The sequence below is a fragment of the Camponotus vicinus genome, unplaced genomic scaffold (genome assembly GCF_025532165.1).
Source record: "Camponotus vicinus isolate PSW18456_S1 unplaced genomic scaffold, iyCamVici1.0 SCAF_11, whole genome shotgun sequence".
NCBI classification, from domain to species: Eukaryota; Metazoa; Arthropoda; class Insecta; order Hymenoptera; family Formicidae; genus Camponotus; species Camponotus vicinus.
This window is the reverse complement of record NW_028141947.1, coordinates 1,504,275-1,521,949: the sequence shown is the minus strand read 5'-3', so window position 1 is coordinate 1,521,949 and position 17,675 is coordinate 1,504,275. Positions and strand designations below refer to the sequence as shown.

The 17,675-nt window shown below is 27.9% G+C and overlaps 1 pseudogene across 1 annotated transcript; it reads left to right on the top strand.

Moving 5' to 3' along the window:
* Positions 1 to 525: 525 nt before the first annotated feature.
* On the top strand, positions 526 to 17,434 carry LOC145961311 (estradiol 17-beta-dehydrogenase 11-like; annotated as a pseudogene). Its single transcript, XR_014435612.1, has 11 exons — positions 526 to 667; positions 1,375 to 1,525; positions 1,689 to 1,896; positions 2,117 to 2,198; positions 2,304 to 2,424; positions 2,933 to 3,058; positions 15,560 to 15,737; positions 16,043 to 16,172; positions 16,562 to 16,682; positions 16,938 to 17,063; positions 17,242 to 17,434. The product of XR_014435612.1 is annotated as an estradiol 17-beta-dehydrogenase 11-like (transcript).
* Positions 17,435 to 17,675: the final 241 nt, after the last annotated feature.

The following is a 17,675-nucleotide window of genomic DNA, read 5'->3' as shown; positions in this document are numbered from 1 at the left end:
TATTTCAAGCCTCATAACTCAAAAAGTACTTAACGAAAAGGTACTTAATTATAGTGTTTTGGAAAGCTATCGAGATAAGCTACAAGAATGTGCAAAAATATATAGGGTGTTCCATTTAAAAAAATTGAAGTGACCTTCACGTGATCTTCAAATGACTCTTCAAGGTCAAACCAATGGTACCATCTTATGGCCCCCTCGAAACCATACAACTTTTGTCGAAAACGTTTTTCTCTAAAATGCTTAGTTTTTGAAAGAAAAGGGGTGTACGGGTGGTCTAGGACACCCTGTATATATATATATATATATATATATATATATATATGAAGTTTATTATCACATTTTTATAGTATGTACAATAAATCATCAGTTGATATATGTATAAATATATAGTTTGTTGATAAATACTCTATTATAATAAATTCTTTGCGCTATAAAAAATTATTTTTTAAAAATTACTCAATAATAATATTATTAAAATTACAGATTATATCAAAATTTCGTCAATTTTGCAGATCGACATATCAGATAACCATGGTAAAAGCATACAATGGTGCTCCTAGCGGATGTCTTGCTGCTTATTTTGAAGATTCTATATTACATCTGCGAAAGCGTGTATAAATTTTTCGTGCCAACAGAAGAGAAGAGCGTAGTTGGTGAAATCGTTTTAGTATGTATCAAGTTTACAAAAATTTATGTAATTTAATAAAATTATTTTTACATTAAATAAAAAAATAAAACGCAACGATTACATTCAATTTAAGTTGCAACTTATTGTTAGATGCATATAAATAAAGATATATTGATTGTTAAATAATAATCGTTAAATAATTTTAAAAAATTTTCATTTTAAAGAAATTTTTTCTTTTTTGTTTTCTCTAGAAGTTTATATTATGAGTATATAATTTCATATTCGTCATTCCGCCCAATTCAAAAATAAATTATGACGAGTGCAATTCATTATTAATTCAAAAATATGTTTTTATAATATAAATATAATCAATTATAATAAAAATAACAAAAAATAAATGTAATTATCATATATTATTTATTACTATCTTCTTAATTATTTCATATTTTATTTATTATCTATAAATTCGCTCGTATAAACAGATTTTCTTCCACTGAACAATATACACATAATTACAATTTGTTGTAAAGAATATTTTACATAATTTTAATTTTTTACATGATGCGTTTATTCGAAAACAATTTTAGGATAAATTTAGAATGGAGGAAAATTAATATTCTCATTTGTGTAGCAAAATAAATGAAATTTAATATTATCTTTATTTCTGGAAAGCATAATAAGTAATTTTAAAAACATATGTAAATTAATAATAATTATGTATATTACATCTTATTATGCTTGTATAGATAACAGGCGCGGGTCATGGTATCGGAAAAGAGTTGGAACTCCGTTACGCATCTCTGGGCGCAACCGTGGTATGTTGGGATTTAAATCAAGAAGCAAACGAGGAGACATTGAGCGAAATAAAAAAGACGGGACTGCAGCATACGCGTATCAGTATGTATTATTATTTTTTCTTTCTACAAAAATAAATATAAAATCAAATAAAAATAAAATCGAGAGAAATCGACGCTACTCGAGATGCGTTATAATAAAAATTACAATTCGATAGGACAAATTTAATTAAATTCTAATAAAGCATCTTTATTTTGATACGCAGATGCGACGTATCGGAAAGGGAACAAGTCTTCAGCGTGGCCGAGAAAGTCAAAAAGGAAGTCGGTGATGTTACTATCTTGGTTAACAATGCTGGTATAATGCCTTGCCACGCCTTCCTTGATCATACAATCGACGAAATTAAACGAATCTTCGACATTAACGTACTGGCCCACTTCTGGGTAAATGAATAAAAATTAATACATATGAATGTTAATTGAATATATATGTATAAAATAATCTTTCAAACGTGTATTATTTTTTAATAGAACTATCTAAAATCTAAATCTAAAATGAGATTATATAATACTAATAATTACTATATATATAAAATATGAAATATTTTTTGATCGCAAGCTATTTGTAATAATATTTATGTTCTATTGTTCTATTCAGATGCCAATTCCTACCAATTCCTGCCAATGACGAGAGTGCAACAATATGGCTATGATTTTTTAAATCGGTGGCCTTCCAAATTTAGTTCCCTATTGCGCTTCGAAATTCGCAGTTAGAGGTAAGCAAACTCGTATTCGTTTTAATTTTAATACCGCATTTCATGTATAAACACATCGATGCGCAAAATATAGGCTTTATTCTCAATCGTGCCATGTAATTACAGGGCTTATGGAATCAATTAGTGAGGAATTACGGATATCTACCAAAGGCAAATCTTTCATCAAATTTACTACCATTTATCCGTACATGGTAGACACCGGACTTTGCAAGAAACCAAAGATAAGGTAAGAGTATTTATAAGTGAAACGTATATGCACACAAAGAATGCATTCATAAAGGATGTTTCGCAATACATGTAATTCCGCTGTTAATTATTGTACTATATGTATTACTATGTATTATAACAAATAATTATGTGCAAAACTGATTCGTAAAATTGGATATTTCATGACATATTTCTAAATCATAATGATAGATTATGCATGGATACCCACAAATATAATTATCTACATATCGTTATTAACTAGCTATACTTTTTACATGCAGACTAAATTTTTGGATGCGAGGTGAGCTATTGCGTTTTTTTTTATAGCAGAAAAAATATGTGGAACACACGTATATGACGCAAAATAAATTTATAAGTAGTTTATTTTAGATCTTACACGTTAAGAACACTTGCACTTTAGCATTTCGAATAAAATTTTAAATGGCATGAAGTTAATAATTATTCTTTATCTATCTTAATAATTTTTTTTATTATCAGTAGTAGTAAAAATATTTTAATTTCAATAGGTTTCCGAATGCCATGCCGTTGGTTTCACCGGGACAAACAGCTTCACAAATAATCCGTGCGCAGAGGCGCGATTATCGAGAGAGATCTGTGCCTCCAGTATGGCTGCCATTGGGCATAATGTTAAGGTAATCAAATTCTTACAAAATCTTCGAATATATAAAGATCCTAATAGCGTAAAGAAAATATTCTAAAAAATATATTTCGGTACATTAATATTTGAAGTTATAGTTAATGATATAAAGAACATTGTCAAAAACACAAATTGGTGCAGGTAGAAAGAAAGAGAAAAAAAGAGAGAAAGAGAAAGAAAACCCGTCAATTTGATTTTTGATCAATTTCAGCCAATTTTACTTTAATATTTATTTAATGAACTCAGGATATATACATATATTCAATAATCGTTACTAGACTTTTCTCATAACATGTTGCGAATGCCAATTTTCGTTAACATCACAATTTATCTGTTATAATTTTTTATACCTATCATAATTTTTAAAAAAATAAAAATTAAAAATTCTAGGGCCAATAATACGAGCTAATTACTAAGGTCTAAATAACATAAATACAAATAATCATAAATTCGTTTATTTGAAAAATAACGAAAACGTTTCGACTTTACTTAGTCTTCTTCAGTAAGAAATATAACAAAATCAGCGAAGTGTCGCATAGAGAGAAAGAAATCATAAGTATAAAAAGAAACAATCGTTAGAGCGCTATAAATAAATAAAAAGAAGCCGATAAAAACCCTTGTAAAAGAACATGTTCCGGCAGCACAACAAATGAGTGACCCGGAGTGACAATTGGCCTCCTATTCAATTACAACTTCTTCGTTGGGAAGCGAGAAGCTCCTGATTTGAAACTGGCCATAACAGTTGTGTCCGAGTCTATCATTTTCATGCTGTAATTGTATTATTTAAATTCAAAAATTGTTATTGAATATTAATTGAGATTAATTAAGAAAAAGAAAATATGAATTAAATTAATAAATATTAATGAATTAATAAGCAATAAAATACTACATATTATTCATGATAAATGAAAAACTAATGAAAACGGTCAAAAAAAGTTAAAACTGCTTACATAATTTGTCATAAACATGTCTCTATAAAGCTCAAGATATTCCTAAAGGCTTCCCATCATTTCGAAGTCAAGAACACGACTGATAATAAATGTCATAATCACGGTAAATATCAATAATATGTAGGTGACACGATAAGAACAAAGTAACGATTATCCGTTGGACAACTCGTTTAAAACATCATAATATGCGCTATCGAGTAATTCGGTGTCTGTATTATAGTTAATTCCATGTTTTTGTTCTTTAATATGTATCATTTCAGAGATAAGTCTCTTCCTGTAATTAGACTCTATGTCCAATATTTTAACATTTTCCCAATCCATGGTATGTTGTGTATTGAGAATGTGTTCTGAGACCACCGAATGCCTCGCAGATTCTAACGTAATATTCTTTACGTGCTCCCTAAGTCTAGTTCTTAATTGTCTTTTTGTTTGGCCCACATATGAGGCTTCGCAGTTTTTGCAATTAATTCTATAAACAACATTAGATTCAGATGAATGCTTATTCTTGTCTTTTTGGACTTTAATAATTCTATCCAGTCTGTTGAGACAACGATACCCAACTATAAAATCCGACCTTTTAATGTTGGATGCAACTAAATCTGAAATGCTGTTAAAAAATGTAAGGAATGACAAAATAATTGTTATTATTCTCATTATCCGTGGTATTAATTGTCTGAGTTAATTTTTTGTTGTAAATCGTTTTTATTCTGCGATTAATTTCATTAAAAATTAGATGTATAGGATAACCGTTGCTCAACAGAATATATATACATATCTCTATATTTTTCCTGTGGAATACGGGGTGAGAAAGTAGCATTGCTCTATCAACAAGGTTATAGATCGTTCCAATTTTATGGCAATTAGGATGGTTAGAAAAGAAAGATAATAATCTCCCTGAAAAAGTTTTTTTGTGGAACCAGTCAATGTAAATGGTGTTGTTGAAAATCTTAATATTTAAATCCAGAAAATTAATGCTGCGTTCCACCTCATATTCCACTGTAAATTGTAATCTTTCGTGATAACCGTTAAATTTGTTCAATATGTTGGTGACTTCACTAACGGGTGCAACTAAAATAATGTCATCAACATAGCGGTGGTAAATTGGAATACTAACATCCAATGTGCCGAGTATCTATTCCTTCAAATCTTGCATAACTATATTTGCTATAATAGGAGATAGTGGCGAGCCCATAGGAGTCCCATGAGATTGTTTATAAATGTTGTCATTAAAAGTAAAATATGTGGAAGACAAAATGAACTTAACCATCGAAATAAACTCGCTTTTTGGAATTGTCGTGTGTATTTCAATAAAATTCCACCTGTTGTTAATACTGTCAATTGCAAGATTTGCAGGAATGTTAGTAAATAGCGATACCACATCTAATGATATACAATACACTTGACGCTTCTATTGTTTTATCAGAAAGTGTGCCATATAATTCAAAACTATTATTTACATTACTTTTGGCTTGAGGAATACTAATTGATAGAGTTTTGTGTACATAAGTGGCAATGGAATATAATGCTGTGTTAACAGAGGAAACAATAATTCTGAAAGGAATATTTTCTTTATGGATTTTCGGAAGGCCATACGCTTTAGGGAGGAGAGAGTCGCTGGATCTTAAAAAGTAGTAATCTTTTTTAGAGATGTAATCCTTTTTTAACCACCTCTTAAGGGTGTTATTTAATTCCCTTTCTATCTTTAAGGATGGATTTTTTTTGATAATGGAGTATGTATTGCTATCTTTTAATAGATTCTCCACCTTGTTAATGTAGTACTCCTTGGTCATTGCAACGGTGACATTGCCTTTGTCAGCCCTTGTGAAAAGGATATTTGGATTGTCTTGACAAAACTTATTTGTGAATTTATGCAATTTAAAAAGTTTTTTTTGTGTCCAGTCCAATTTCTTTCTATTGTGTAGGAAACGGGAAAATTGTGGAACTATAATGTTGCGCACTGTCATTAAATTCTTGATATTCGACCGTTTCGAGTTACCTTCTAAGTCTTTAATAAATTCGTGAATGGCCAACTTTTTATTTTTATTAATAGGAAGGCTAAATTTGCTCCCCAATTGTAATAAATTAGATACGTTAGTTGGTATCTCAGTGTTTGTTAGATTGATGAACCATTTGTTATTTGTGCAGTTTAACGGATTTGTTTGAATATGATTGGGAAATATGAAATTATTAGTGTTAGTGCTATTTGAAACTGTGAATTGTTTGTTATTCGTGGATATTAAGAATTGTGGCGTGTTATTGTCCTTAATGGGCTGACAAAGCTTAATCGGCTCAATATTGTTCATGTAGTCATCTTCCTTTTTTTGAAGTAACCATAAAAATTTGTTTTTATGGGTATGGTATAGCTTTTTTTGAAAATTCTTAAAAGAGATAAAATGATGTTTCAAAATTTCTCTCAATATGTAATTAGGAAGACTATAGGATAAGATTTTTATACTATCTAGGAGTTTTCTTTGTAAGGAATCAATTAGTCTGTATAAGTCCCCAATTTCAATATTTAAAATTCCATTTCTGAATTTAAATAGCAAACCTTCCAGTTTTCTCTCTGATTTGAAGTGATGCAATAATTTATTATATAGTCGTTCCCGTCTTTTTTATTTCGCTCAATGTCTCCTCGTTTGCTTCTTGATTTAAATCCCAACATACCACGGTTGCGCCCAGAGATGCGTAACGGAGTGCCAACTCTTTTCCGATACCATGACCCGCGCCTGTTATCTATACAAGCATAATAAGATGTAATATACATAATTATTATTAATTTACATATGTTTTTAAAATTACTGGTAAAAATAATTATTTTGATTAATTAATCATAAATAATTAATTGTCGTAAACACCGGAGTAATGTGCATAAACGCACAAGTGTAGATGTTTATACAATAAGCAACATTAGTGTTGTAAGTAATTCTTTTGCAAAATGTACCGAAAGGAATTGCATAAAAATGCTTCACCGTTGTAATCACATGAGCATATATATCAATTTTAATTTTAATGAACAGCATTATTTCGTTCTGTTAAACTGATAATCAAAATATGGTATACCTGTAATGATAAATCGCGTATAGTCTGTTATTTATAAAACTAATAATTTACTCGGATAAACTTCTGCTCACACTTGTGTGTATATTGTTATTTCATAAGAGTTACTTATATAATATATAAATATACATTAGCAATTTATATTATTATAACAAAGCGCAATATGCATATATACATTATATATTATATAAAATTGTCTGCGAAATGTTATTTGCGAGTATTTCATGTATGATAATGTGCGTATTTCTTGTCGACAATATAAGTTCATCAAGAGATTGACGATTTGATATGATTCGATGTTCTCAAATTCTAATCTATACTGCTATTTTTGCACACAACTAACTTTTGTATAATCTTTTATTTCCACTTTTTTACTTTTGTTGTGTTCAAAGATAGCACTTTTATATACATATATACATATAACATACCCATATTATACACATATATCGGAAGAAATTTATTCAAAGTTACAAAATTTTGATACAATAACAATATTTATCAATGCTGTCTCGAGATACGTATTTATATCTAATTTGTTTGTTATATTTAGTCTGTTTTTCTATTAACAGTAAATAAATTAATTTTCAAACATTGGAAATATAAAAATAAAAGATTACAACTGTTAAGTAATTAAATAAATAAAGATTTCACTATATGAACGAATTAAAAGTTATTTGATAATTTCTGTAATTATATCTCTCTCACGTTTTGCGTCAAACTTGAAGGATTGTCAGAAAAATATATGATAGAACAAAAATAAGTGTTTCTATTTCATACCTTATATATTATAAAAAAATGAGAACATAATCTTTAACTTAATCATGTATCAAATGTGTTTTTTTATTTTTATAAAGGTTAAATCTAAAACATAGTTTTAAAGATAATATAATAAAGAGAGAGATAATATAAAATATAATATAAAATTAAAAATTGAGAGAAGAGATCAAGTAAATTATAAATAATAGAATTGAATAAAAGAATAATTAATTTTCGATTAATTTTTTTAAATAAAGGAGATTTTTTAGCGGAAAAATATCATACATTACATTTACATTTTTTTACATTTTATTATTATTATTATTATTATTATTTATTATTATTATTACATTTTATTTATTTTTACATTACATTTATATTTTTTTACATTTTATTACATTTTTTCAAGAATTTAATGCGAGACTTTCAAAAAATATTTATATAGAAAAAATCGGAATCACAATGTCTTAAAATGTTTAATACATATTTTTTTATCTAGGTTGTCTAACATAAAGTTTGTATAAACTATAAGTCAGTTGCTATATTAAAGAATATACACAATCATAAACAAAATTGTTCCTAAAAAGAGGGAAACAAAATAAATTAAGTGATATTAATATTCGGGTAATAAGAGCCTATCGCGGATGTAATTGCGTAATGATCAAAACTTTACTTGGAATAATCTCTTGGTTTGAGATTTAATTCCAACAAATTCCCCTCTAACCCCCCTAGATGGAAGTAGGCGAGAAAAATATCGGTCCGAAAGTCGCTGAATCGGGAATCGAACCCGAGTCTTTCGCTTGCCGGGCGACTGCTCTTACCACTGAGCTATTCAGACCCTTTCGATCCGATACTTCTCTCATTGCCTAAAAACACTAAGTGTAAAGATGCTTCTTTTTCACCCTACAGCGTAAATAAACATTAAATTTCTTTGATGTCGGCTCTCGAATATAAAATATGTGATATTAATATTCGGGTAATAAGAGCCTATCGCGGATGTAATTGCGTAATGATCAAAACTTTACTTGGAATAATCTCTTGGTTTGAGATTTAATTCCAACAAATTCCCCTCGAATATAAAATATGTGATATTAATATTCGGGTAATAAGAGCCTATCGCGGATGTAATTGCGTAATGATCAAAACTTTACTTGGAATAATCTCTTGGTTTGAGATTTAATTCCAACAAATTCCCCTTTCGAATATAAAATATGTGATATTAATATTCGGGTAATAAGAGCCTATCGCGGATGTAATTGCGTAATGATCAAAACTTTACTTGGAATAATCTCTTGGTTTGAGATTTAATTCCAACAAATTCCCCTTTCGAATATAAAATATGTGATATTAATATTCGGGTAATAAGAGCCTATCGCGGATGTAATTGCGTAATGATCAAAACTTTACTTGGAATAATCTCTTGGTTTGAGATTTAATTCCAACAAATTCCCCAAAAAATCTTTTGATTTTTTCGCAAAAGTTCTTATTTAATTATTCATAAACTATAATATTTTATTCGTAGAAATATTTGTAAAAATATATAAAACAAATAAAGCAAAAATTTGGAACACAAATATTTGTTAGAAAAATTTATGTTGAAGATACTTGTATTTAATACCAATCTTTAAGTATTGATATTCATACACAATACACCCTCAGAAAGGATTTCTGATAACAAGACAAAAATATTCTTGACACATTTAATCCGGTCACAATCTTATGTAGTATAAAAATGAAACAATTTTAAAACTAAAACAATAATCCTTATTCTTCTCTCTCGAATTAAACAAGATTGTCTTTATAATCTGGAAACAAGAATAATATAAAGAAATCTAAGCTATATATTCTTGCACTTAGAATAATTTGATATTATCATTTAATAAATAAGAATATATTCTTAATTTGCGACTTCTACACCGCAACTCGATTTTCGTGTGCGCGACATGTTTTTTCATTTGCCGATATGCGGCGACACCACTCTTAATTTTTCTCGTACTCAATATTTACCATGAAATGTATATAAAGGACTTGTATTAACATAAGATCTAAAGTATATTTTTCTCCCTTAGCAGTGATGCGGAAGAGAGGAAGCTGCTCATACACAGGTTCTCTGTGTGCATTTGAGCCGCATCCTCTTTCTGACATCACTGTTTATCAGTTTAATTTCAAGTTGAATTTAAAATGATTTATTTAATAATCTGGATTCCTTGTTGGGATTCAGAATATTAAACAGATTATTTCAAATTAGGCGGAAAAAACTTTTAGACCAATAATTAAATTTATTTGACTTCAGCAAAATTTATTAAATCCAAAAAAATATTTTTCTCTGTATATTAAGAATATCTCTTTAGAAGATCCTCTTAACTTAAGAGTATCCTCTTAACGTCTATTTTAATGGTATATATTCTAAAAATAAGTGGCATATTCTTAAGTTAAGAATACAATTTTTTCGCAGTAGTTGCGTGAAACCGATATGCGTCTGTCGTCTTTTGTAGATAGTATCAGGATCATTTTATTCTAGATTTAAGAATTTTCTATTTAAGATTAAAATATTCTTTTTTTAATAAAAAATATGATTGGCGCTATATCGATCCTATTTTATGATAGATTGAAGTGTAATAGCATTAAATTTAGAAATCCTTTCTGTGGGTGTAGCATTGATATATATAAATAAATTATAACATGTACCTTTCACAACCATCGATATATTTATTTATGCCACCAACAATGTTGTACCATAAAGACTAACTAGCTTTAATAACATATCTAATAAACCGGTTTTTGTCTTAAAAGGCAGGAAAAATCTATGAAAAAATTGAAATAGCATTCTGAATTCTTCAACTCTTGATTAACACATTACGGTCTGGGCTGTTTGCGCGAAAACTTTTGCGTGTAGCCGGCATATTTTAAGGTTTTCAACTATATTGCATCACTTTATAAAAATGGTTATAACTTTTAAAATATCAAATATTTTTTTATGAAATTTGAAGTGAAAAAAAAAAATTTTTTTTTTAAACAAAAAATTATTACACTTTGCTATCTTTACAAAATTTTCTTATTAAAAACAGCTATTTGTGAGTAATTTTATTTTTTTGCTACCATTACTATAACTTTTTTCTCAGTGTATCCCTCTTACTTCTTTTAAATGTGTTAATTACATTGCTATTTTATTATTTTATTATGTTCTGTTTACTAGACATTTTCGATGTAATTACTTACGATGTAATGTCTGTACTTTCCTTTATATCACATTATATATATATGTTGTAACACATATTTATATGTCTCCGGCATTTTACGAGCAGTCAAGAAAAAACATATTTTTATGTCTCCGGACGGTAATGTGTAAAAAACCAAGTGAAAGGAATACATGTGCATGAATTGTTGAATGAGAAATGATAATTAACAATTATATAAATGTTATTTGGTTTGCTGGGTAGTGGCTGAGAATTACCGGATTGATTTTTAATATTGTATTTTTGATCATCGATCGTATAATTAAAGATTATTATCATATACTATACAGGGTGACCCATTTTAACTTAGGCAGCCAAATAACTCGAAAAATAAGCAAGATAGAGAAAAATGTTTTAGACAAAAGTTGTATGGTTTCGAGGGGGCCATAAGATGGTATCATTGGTTTGACCTTGAAGAGTCATTTGAAGGTCACGTGAAGGTCACTTCAATTTTTTTAAATGGAATACCCTATATATTTTTGTACATTCTTGTAGCTTATTTCGAGAGCTTTCCAAAACACTATAATTAAGTACCTTTCCGTTAAGTACTTTTTGAGTTATGATGCTTGAAATAATTTCTTAATTTTACATAAACCGTAAAATATCTTGTAAAATATTCATTTTTCGATTATCTTACCTTAATACTTTTATGTACAAAATAATGAGAGGAATCAATTGGTGTAAAGAAAACACATAGTTGTTTTTAAGAAAAAATATGGAATTGTTAATTGCAAATTACATATTTTTTCTTCGAAACAACTATGTGTTTTCTTTACACCAATTGATTCCTCTCATTATTTTGTACATAAAACTATTAAGGTAAGGTAATCGAAAAATGAATATTTTACAAGATATTTTACGGTTTATGTAAAATTAAGAAATTATTTCAAGCCTCATAACTCAAAAAGTACTTAACGAAAATGTACTTAATTATAGTGTTTTGGAAAGCTCTCGAGATGAGCTACAAGAATGTACAAAAATATATAGGATGTTCCATTTAAAAAAATTGAAGTGACCTTCACGTGACCTTCAAATGACTCTTCAAGGTCAAACCAATGATACCATCTTATGGCCCCCTCGAAACCATACAACTTTTGTCTAAAACATTTTTCTCTATCTTGCTTATTTTTCGAGTTATTTGGCTGCCTAAGTTAAAATGGGTCACCCTGTATATCCTCTGTATTTATCGATTAACTAAATTTAATTATATAATTATATAATTAATTATATAATTTTATAGTAACAGAAAGAAAAGAAATATATACCTTAAAACAAACCTTATAAAGGTAAAAAAATACGCCAAGTACATAAAAAAAATCAAAAAATCTAAAAGAGTGATAAAAATAAAATATTTCAAAACCGATATGAGATCAATACTATTAGCCAAGTATAATAAATTATGTGATATTAATTCGTAATCGATACTAAATGAGTTAAGATTACTTTAATTCCTAAAGCATTTTTTATATGATGTATATAATTTAATAAAGTTTTACACAAATTCTAGATCGCATAAATGACCTTCAGGTCGAAGTAAGATATGCTTGAGCGCTCCCATCATTACGAAAGTGCGGAAATGTATATGTGATACCTACCTTAGAGATTAGAAGCTAATTGCACGAGAGTGATAGTTGATTTCTGGACACTCGCCAGAGAGTATAAAACTCGGCGTAGAAAACTCACCTTCGCTGTTACTTGTGAACACCGTGAATATTCCGTTCACACAAATTTCGTAAGTATTATTCTAGTAAAATATAATTAAAGTGTCTCGTAACTCGTCGAAAGTTTAAATATTGATATCCGTTCAATTTTCACGATAGTCAAAGATCAAGAACTTATACAGGGTCTTTCAATAAGGACGGTGAACTTTAAATGTAAATAAAACAAGTTGTGTATGAGATATCCACTCAATTTTTTTTTATTTGAAAGAACATTTCATGGCATTAAGTATGGAATATAACGTCGTTCAAATGTCCGCCACGGCTTTGCTTGGCGGCACGTATTCGGGAGGTCCAATTTTCGATTACTTTCCCGCATAAATCTGGCTGAATTTGCTGAATGGCGTTCGTTATGTTGACTTTGAGGGCATCAATTGTTTGTGGTTTATTTGCATAGACCTGCGATTTAAGATAGCCCCAAAGGAAGAAGTCTAGAGGCGTTAAATCGCACGATCTCGGTGGCCAGTTCACATCGCCGCTGCGCGAGATAACCATTTCCTCAAATCGTTCGCGCGATTTGATGATTCGCACGCGTTCTTCAACACTAGAACCTTCCATGATAATTTGCCATACACTAGTGAACAATTCTCAACAAAGTTGATAGATGTCGCTTTAACAACATGAGCGCTATAACATAACAAACTTCACCGTCCTTATTGAAAGACCCTGTATAAAGAATCATAAGAATCAGTGATTAGCAGAATCAAAGGGCTTTGAGATTCATCAGATTGGAAGATGAAAATAATATCATCATAAAAGAGTTTTGGACGACGATTATAATCAGGTAAATAAAATAAATCTTACCATATTTGTGTCTAATAATTGTTCGGTTTTATGCAATAAATAAATAAAAATTTAAAAAATTATGAAAATATAAAACTGTCTTTTTAAGGAATATTTCTATCGGCAAAATACATTTTTCTTTAAGTTATAAAAATTTTTGAAAAAATTATAAAAAAGATTTTTTCGCAAAAGTTCTTATTTAATTATTCATAAACTATAATATTTTATTCGTAGAAATATTTGTAAAAATATATAAAACAAATAAAGCAAAAATTTGGAAAATATTCGTTAGAAAAATTTATGTTGAAGATACTTGTATTTAATACCAATCTTTAAGTATTGATATTCATACACAATACGTACATTACATACACAGACACACTCATATATTACTCTTATTTTAAATATTGATGAAAGTTTTTAATCATAAAGAAAGATTTTGTCTTAATTTGATATAAATTAGGACTGTTGCTATTGGATATTTTCAATTATAAATTTACATTAATGACACTAAACCGAGCCAGCAAGATAAGATAAGATTGACCATGTTTTGATTGGCGCTGTAATCAAACAACTCGAGACAGATTCCGATATAATGTATTCCTTCGTCACGTATAATGTTCAATTATCTTGAAAGAATTATGCAAAAATTTGCATCTACAATTTTAATTTATTTTAAATAAGTTCAAATATTGTTAATAGATAGCAGTCAAAATAAAATAAAAATAATTTATATAAAATAATATATAAAAATAATTTATACCTCTTCTGAATAAAATTTTCTTTTTATGTGAGACGTTTGCGATAGAATATCTGTAATATAAGTCCTCGCTTTCTATGACAATGAAAATGCTAATTTAGAACATATACTGATATAATAGCCGATATATAGATATAATAGCTTAATAATTTACTTTTTAATAGCAAGTTATGCTTGTTTTGTAAGATATGATGTGTAATAACTGAATATTAAAAATATATTTCAATATTCTGTTATTATACATCATATCTTACAAAGCAAGTATTACTGTCTATTAAACTGCAAATTTTAAGATTACGTAAAATAGTATATCTTTAAGTATCAAATCCTACAATATAACTAGTATTAAAAATTCTCTCTCCTTTCCTCTCTCGTACTGCCTATAAATATATTACTTAAATTTTTCTAAGAGACAGAAAAAAAGAGAAAGTGAGAGAGAAAACGAATCAATTCTTATTTTACTTTTATCTAAAAAATATACATTATTAATATTTAATATGTATTACTAACTTTCCAGATAATTATGGCGAAAACATACGATGGCACGCTTCTTCTGATAGAAATATTATTTCTTATTTTGAAAGTTTTTTATTTTATTTGCGAGAGCATATTCACAACGTTTATTCCAATAACAAAAAAGAGCGTAGCTGATGAAATAATTTTGGTACGTGGAATTCATAGAATATGCATAGATAAAGAAGCTATTTTTTCTATACTAATATATTCAATTTATAAAATTAATATATGTAAATATGTTAACAAATTTATCTTATCAAAACATTATTTCGTCTTATAAATTATTCTATCAAATAGCAAGCCAACTTGAATTAAAAATTTGTAAATTGTAAACTATAAAATATTCATGATAATATGTGTAACTATATATAATATATAATGATAATATATATAATGGAAATATATAATGATGCTTACTAGTCTGGTACTTAATACATTTATTGCGATAGGTAACAGGTGCAGGTCATGGTATCGGAAAAGAATTAGCGATTGGTTATGCATCGTTAGGAGCAACAGTCATATGTTGGGATATTAATGAAGAAACTAACAAGCAAACAATGAACGAGATTAAAATGATGGGGCAAAACGCTGTATACGCATATCAGTAAATCAATGTTACTTGATTTTATAAAATAAAAAGTGATTCGAATAGCGCATACAATTAATAACACATATTTAACTACTATCAGCTGATTAAAAATTTGAGAAAAATTTTTATAGGTGCAATGTAGCGGACAGGAAAGAAGTCTTTAGGGTAGCTGAAAAAGTGAGAAAAGAAGTCGGCGACGTTACTATTTTAGTCAACAATGCCGGTACAGGATTTGCTAGAACACTCTTAAATAAAAGCGCCGATGAAATTACACGAGTTATAGATGTCAATTTAAAATCGCATTATTGGGCAAGTAATATATTTGAGATACACATACATAGCAATTATAAGATATACGCACACACAGATATATATATATATATATATATATATATATATATATATATTATATAAAGCCTATATAACATTATAGCCTTATGTATATAAAATAATTAGCAATATAATTTACATTATTCTTAGAAATAGAGATAGTACTGAAAATTAATTTACCACATTCACAATTGAAATAAGTTTAAAAGACTAAATAAGTATATTCACATGTATACATACACACGCATGCACGTATGTATAATTGTTCTCAACGAAATCTTTAGACGTTGCAAGCATTCCTACCAAGTATGATTAAAAAGAATCACGGTCATATTGTGGCGGTCTCATCAGTAGCAGCATTTAAAGGCGTTATGCATGGTACGGTTTATTGTCCCACAAAATCCGCGGTCAAAGGTAATTCAATCTTATTATAGTCTTATTCGTATGTATAACGTGTAATTATTAACCTTTTGCTTCAAGGCATTTTAGTGGTACCTTTGGTGAATATAAATAATTTCATTATAATCGACTGCTATCAGTTAAATTGTTTCTACATATATCAAAATCAAAGTCATCTCTTCATTGTCGAAAAAATCAAAATCTTTAAAATATTTTTCTCTTTATATTTTTTAGTTGTGGTACAAAATATGTCGCCATAGCGGCGCCTATGGAGTGCAAAGGGTTAATATAATATAATATAATTGTAAATTGACGAATATTATGCGAATATAAATTCAAGATGAAAATAAAAATACAATTACAGAGCATATTTTTCTAATATTTTTTTCATGTGCGTATTATAGCACTTATGGAAGCTATCAGCGATGAATTACGTATATATAGCAAAAGAAAATCTTTGATTAAATTTACTACCGTCTTTCCGGCCTTAGTACTTACTGGACTTATCAAAAATCCAAGAATGAGGTACATTTATATAATATAATAATATAAAATTAATGAATTGTAAATAATATTTCTTAATAACGATAAATATATGTAAATATATAAATTATAATCTTATTCATATATTTTGTAAGTCAGCATATTCGATAAAAAATTAGAGCTTTTTATTAGCATTAGAACTTATATACATTTGCATTGAAAAAAATGTTTTAAGTAATAAAATATAAGAGTAATAGTTATTCTGATAAATAATTTTATTTTATTTGTCAATGATAGATTTGCCAGTATAATAAAAGGGCTTACACCACAGGAAGCAGCTTCACTAATAATTGATGCACAAAGACAGAATTTCCGAGAAAGAAGTATACCTTCATTTTGGCTGCCGATATTACGTTTATCAGGGTAAATCGTAGTAAATAAAAATTCAATCATTAAATGCATAGATTTTCAAATAAATCAGTTACATATGCCAATAAGCTGCAAGGCAATTCATAAATCGCTAATAAATGCAAATATTATTGTACCATGTTCATATTATTTCTGTACATTCTCTATAATGAAAATAATATTTTAATTTCAGATTTTTACCCAACAAAGCATTCTATTGCATTTGGGATTTCTTAGAGTTCAGCAGTGATATAGAAGATTAAAGAATTTGGAAAAATGTGGGCCCGTATACATCATTATATAAATATATATGTATATCTTCCAATATATGTTGTATTACTCTGAATTTGTTATTTTACACATTCAAAATATTAAAAATATTATTATTTTATAATTATAATTATTATAATCATAATAATTATTATAACCATTATAATTTTATTATTATTTTTCAATTTATAAAATAAATATCTTTTGTAGAAAATTACTGTTATTTAGAATAAAAAATAATTTCAACATTTTTTAAAATAATTTTATGTATATATTTTATATAAAATGTTTGAATGTAAAATATGTGAAATTAATTCCATTTGATAATATAAAAGGTAAAATTTATTAAAACCTTTC